This window comes from Borostomias antarcticus (genome assembly GCF_949987555.1).
Source record: "Borostomias antarcticus genome assembly, chromosome: 24".
NCBI lineage: Eukaryota > Metazoa > Chordata > Actinopteri > Stomiiformes > Stomiidae > Borostomias > Borostomias antarcticus.
In genome coordinates, this window is record NC_140257.1 from 17,934,833 (window position 1) to 17,941,454 (window position 6,622).

The following is a 6,622-nucleotide window of genomic DNA, read 5'->3' on the forward strand; positions in this document are numbered from 1 at the left end:
GAAGGGTCAGAGAGAGAGAGAGAGAGAGAGCAGACAGGTAGAGGGTGAGACCAGCTGATGGAAGGGTCAGAGAGAGAGAGAGAGAGAGAGAGAGAGAGAGCAGACAGGTAGAGGCTGAGACCAGCTGATGGAAGGGTCAGAGAGAGAGAGAGAGAGAGGGTGAGATCAGCTGATGGAAGGGTCAGAGAGAGAGAGAGAGAGAGAGAGAGAGCAGACAGGTAGAGGGTGAGATCAGCTGATGGAAGGGTCAGAGAGAGAGAGAGAGAGAGAGCAGACAGGTAGAGGCTGAGACCAGCTGATGGAAGGGTCAGAGAGAGAGAGAGAGAGCAGACAGGTAGAGGGTGAGACCAGCTGATGGAAGGGTCAGAGAGAGAGAGAGAGAGAGAGAGCAGACAGGTAGAGGCTGAGACCAGCTGATGGAAGGGTCAGAGAGAGAGAGAGAGAGCAGACAGGTAGAGGGTGAGACCAGCTGATGGAAGGGTCAGAGAGAGAGAGAGAGCAGACAGGTAGAGGCTGAGACCAGCTGAGAGAGAGCGTTGTGCTCCTGTGCTGTCCCTCAGGTGGGGAACCTCCGCCGGCTGTGCCAGGCGACCGCGTCCAGCTCTGGACAGGACATGTCCTCCCTGGGGCAGCAGGACGGGGAGGGGGCCAAGGCAGGGTCCAGCTCTGGACAGGACATGTCCTCCCTGGGGCAGCAGGACGGGGAGGGGGCCAAGGCAGGGTCCAGCTCTGGACAGGACATGTCCTCCCTGGGGGAGCAGGACGGGGAGGGGGCCAAGGCAGGGCCCAGCTCTGGACAGGACATGTCCTCCCTGGGGGAGCAGGAGGGGGAGGGGGCCAAGGCAGGGTCCAGCGCCGGGACAGAGCAGCGCAGACACTCCCCCCTCAAGATGCTCTGCAAGGCCAAGGGCCTGACCTCCCCCAAGCACTGACCACCAGATCCTCCGCCACGGTCCCAACTTCCCTGAGCCCCAGTCCCAACCCACCCTGAGCCCCAGTCCCAACTTCCCTGAGCCCCAGTCCCAGTCCCAACCCACCCTGAGCCCCAGTCCCAGTCCCAACCCACCCTGAGCCCCAGTCCCAACTTCCCTGAGCCCCAGTCCCAACCCACCCTGAGCCCCAGTCCCAGTCCCAACCCACCCTGAGCCCCAGTCCCAGTCCCCACCCACCCTGAGCCCCAGTCCCAACCCATCCTGAGCCCCAGTCCCAGTCCCAACCCACCCTGAGCCCCAGTTCCAGTCCCAACCCACCCTGAGCCCCAGTCCCAGTCCCAACCCACCCTGAGCCCCAGTCCCAGTCCCAACCCACCCTGAGCCCCAGTCCCAGTCCCAACCCACCCTGAGTCCCAGTCCCAGTCCCAACCCACCCTGAGCCCCAGTCCCAACCCACCCTGAGCCCCAGTCCCAGTCCCAACCCACCCTGAGCCCCAGTCAGGGTGTCCTCAGTCCTGTCCTCAGGGTGTCGTCAGGGTGTCCTCAGGGTGTCCTCAGTCCCGGAGGCCTCTTGTTCAGCCTGGTGTCCAGCATGTCCTCTCACCCTGAAGCTTTTCTTTTCATTTTGTTGTCCTTTACCACATAAACCCAGCATGATATACGTTAGTGTGCCAGGGTTCCTCACAGATGATAGTCGTTTCTTCATTTGTTGGTGCATTTGTTCTATAGATACATCTCTGCATGAAGGGTTCATACCTTCAGTTATCACCAATAAACACATTCATGAAAGGTGAAGGGTTCATACCTTTAGTTATCACCAATAAACACATTCATGAAGGGTTCATACCTTTAGTTATCACCAATAAACACATTCATGAAGGGTTCATACCTTTAGTTATCACCAATAAACACATTCATGAAGGGTTCATACCTTTAGTTATCACCAATAAACACATTCATGAAGGGTTCATACCTTTAGTTATCACTAATAAACACATTCATGAAGGGTTCATACCTTTAGTTATCACTAATAAACACATTCATGAAGGGTTCATACCTTTAGTTATCACTAATAAACATTCATGAAGGGTTCATACCTTTAGTTATCACCAATAAACATTCATGAAGGGTTCATACCTTTAGTTATCACTAATAAACATTCATGAAGGGTTCATACCTTTAGTTATCACCAATAAACACATTCATGAAGGGTTCATACCTTTAGTTATCACCAATAAACACATTCATGAAGGGTTCATACCTTTAGTTATCACTAATAAACACATTCATGAAGGGTTCATACCTTTAGTTATCACCAATAAACATTCATGAAGGGTTCATACCTTTAGTTATCACCAATAAACATTCATGAAGGGTTCATACCTTTAGTTATCACTAATAAACATTCATGAAGGGTTCATACCTTTAGTTATCACCAATAAACACATTCATGAAGGGTTCATACCTTTAGTTATCACCAATAAACACATTCATGAAGGGTTCATACCTTTAGTTATCACTAATAAACACATTCATGAAGGGTTCATACCTTTAGTTATCACCAATAAACATTCATGAAGGGTTCATACCTTTAGTTATCACTAATAAACACATTCATGAAGGCTTCATACCTTTAGTTATCACCAATAAACATTCATGAAGGGTTCATACCTTTAGTTATCACCAATAAACACATTCATGAAGGGTTCATACCTTTAGTTATCACCAATAAACACATTCATGAAGGGTTCATACCTTTAGTTATCACCAATAAACACATTCATGAAGGGTTCATTCCTTTAGTTATCACCAATAAACACATTCATGAAGGGTTCATACCTTTAGTTATCACCAATAAACACATTCATGAAGGGTTCATACCTTTAGTTATCACTAATAAACACATTCATGAAGGGTTCATACCTTTAGTTATCACCAATAAACACATTCATGAAGGGTTCATTCCTTTAGTTATCACCAATAAACACATTCATGAAGGGTTCATACCTTTAGTTATCACCAATAAACATTCATGAAGGGTTCATACCTTTAGTTATCACCAATAAACATTCATGAAGGGTTCATACCTTTAGTTATCACTAATAAACACATTCATGAAGGGTTCATACCTTTAGTTATCACCAATACACATTCATGAAGGGTTCATACCTTTAGTTATCACCAATAAACACATTCATGAAGGGTTCATACCTTTAGTTATCACCAATAAACACATTCGTGAAGGGTTCAAACCTTTAGTTATCACCAATAAACACATTCATGAAAGGTTCATACCTTCAGTTATCACCAATAAACACATTCATGAAGGGTTCATACCTTTAGTTATCACCAATAAACACATTCATGAAAGGTTCATACCTTCAGTTATCACCAATAAACACATTCGTGAAGGGTTCATACCTTTAGTTATCACCAATAAACACATTCATGAAGGGTTCATACCTTTAGTTATCACTAATAAACACATTCATGAAGGGTTCATACCTTTAGTTATCACTAATAAACACATTCATGAAAGGTTCATACCTTCAGTTATCACCAATAAACACATTCATGAAGGGTTCATACCTTTAGTTATCACTAATAAACACATTCATGAAGGGTTCATACCTTTAGTTATCACCAATAAACACATTCATGAAAGGTTCATACCTTCAGTTATCACCAATAAACACATTCATGAAGGGTTCATACCTTTAGTTATCACTAATAAACACATTCATGAAGGGTTCATACCTTCAGTTATCACCAATAAACACATTCATGAAGGGTTCATACCTTTAGTTATCACCAATAAACATTCATGAAGGGTTCATACCTTTAGTTATCACCAATAAACATTCATGAAGGGTTCATACCTTTAGTTATCACCAATAAACACATTCATGAAGGGTTCATACATTTAGTTATCACTAATAAACACATTCATGAAGGGTTCATACCTTTAGTTATCAATAAACACATTCATGAAGGGTTCATACCTTTAGTTATCACCAATAAACACATTCATGAAGGGTTCATACCTTTAGTTATCAATAAACACATTCATGAAGGGTTCATACCTTTAGTTATCACCAATAAACATTCATGAAGGGTTCATTCCTTTAGTTATCACTAATAAACACATTCATGAAGGGTTCATACCTTTAGTTATCACCAATAAACACATTCATGAAGGGTTCATACCTTTAGTTATCACTAATAAACACATTCATGAAGGGTTCATACCTTTAGTTATCACCAATAAACGTTCATGAAGGGTTCATACCTTTAGTTATCACTAATAAACACATTCATGAAGGGTTCATACCTTTAGTTATCACCAATAAACACATTCATGAAGGGTTCATACCTTTAGTTATCACTAATAAACACATTCATGAAGGGTTCATACCTTGAGTTATCACCAATAAACACATTCATGAAGGGTTCATTCCTTTAGTTATCACCAATAAACACATTCATGAAGGGTTCATACCTTTAGTTATCACCAATAAACATTCATGAAGGGTTCATACCTTTAGTTATCACCAATAAACACATTCATGAAGGGTTCATACCTTTAGTTATCACCAATAAACACATTCGTGAAGGGTTCAAACCTTTAGTTATCACCAATAAACACATTCATGAAAGGTTCATACCTTCAGTTATCACTAATAAACACATTCATGAAGGGTTCATACCTTTAGTTATCACCAATAAACACATTCATGAAAGGTTCATACCTTCAGTTATCACTAATAAACACATTCATGAAGGGTTCATACCTTTAGTTATCACCAATAAACACATTCGTGAAGGGTTCAAACCTTTAGTTATCACCAATAAACACATTCATGAAGGGTTCATACCTTTAGTTATCACCAATAAACACATTCATGAAGGGTTCATACCTTCAGTTATCACTAATAAACACATTCATGAAGGGTTCATACCTTTAGTTATCACCAATAAACACATTCATGAAGGGTTCATACCTTTAGTTATCACTAATAAACACATTCATGAAGGGTTCATACCTTTAGTTATCACCAATAAACACATTCATGAAGGGTTCATTCCTTTAGTTATCACCAATAAACACATTCATGAAGGGTTCATACCTTTAGTTATCACTAATAAACACATTCATGAAGGGTTCATACCTTTAGTTATCACCAATAAACACATTCATGAAAGGTTCATACCTTCAGTTATCACCAATAAACACATTCATGAAGGGTTCATACCTTTAGTTATCACTAATAAACACATTCATGAAGGGTTCATACCTTCAGTTATCACCAATAAACACATTCATGAAGGGTTCATACCTTTAGTTATCACCAATAAACATTCATGAAGGGTTCATACCTTTAGTTATCACCAATAAACACATTCATGAAGGGTTCATACCTTTAGTTATCACCAATAAACACATTCATGAAGGGTTCATACCTTTAGTTATCACCAATAAACACATTCGTGAAGGGTTCAAACCTTTAGTTATCACCAATAAACACATTCATGAAGGGTTCATACCTTTAGTTATCACCAATAAACACATTCATGAAGGGTTCATACCTTTAGTTATCACCAATAAACACATTCATGAAGGGTTCATACCTTTAGTTATCACCAATAAACACATTCGTGAAGGGTTCAAACCTTTAGTTATCACCAATAAACACATTCATGAAGGGTTCATACCTTTAGTTATCACCAATAAACACATTCATGAAAGGTTCATACCTTCAGTTATCACCAATAAACACATTCATGAAGGGTTCATACCTTTAGTTATCACTAATAAACACATTCATGAAGGGTTCATACCTTCAGTTATCACCAATAAACACATTCATGAAGGGTTCATACCTTTAGTTATCACCAATAAACACATTCATGAAGGGTTCATACCTTTAGTTATCACCAATAAACACATTCATGAAGGGTTCATACCTTTAGTTATCACTAATAAACACATTCATGAAGGGTTCATACCTTCAGTTATCACCAATAAACACATTCATGAAGGGTTCATACCTTTAGTTATCACCAATAAACACATTCATGAAGGGTTCATACCTTCAGTTATCACCAATAAACACATTCATGAAGGGTTCATACCTTTAGTTATCAATAAACACATTCATGAAGGGTTCATACCTTTAGTTATCACCAATAAACACATTCATGAAGGGTTCATACCTTTAGTTATCACCAATAAACACATTCATGAAGGGTTCATACCTTTAGTTATCACCAATAAACACATTCATGAAGGGTTCATACCTTTAGTTATCACTAATAAACACATTCATGAAGGGTTCATACCTTCAGTTATCACCAATAAACACATTCATGAAGGGTTCATACCTTTAGTTATCACCAATAAACACATTCATGAAGGGTTCATACCTTCAGTTATCACCAATAAACACATTCATGAAGGGTTCACACCTTTAGTTATCAATAAACACATTCATGAAGGGTTCATACCTTTAGTTATCACTAATAAACACATTCATGAAGGGTTCATACCTTTAGTTATCACCAATAAACACATTCATGAAGGGTTCATACCTTCAGTTATCACTAATAAACATATTCATGAAGGGTTCATACCTTTAGTTATCACTAATAAACACATTCATGAAGGGTTCATACCTTTAGTTATCACTAAT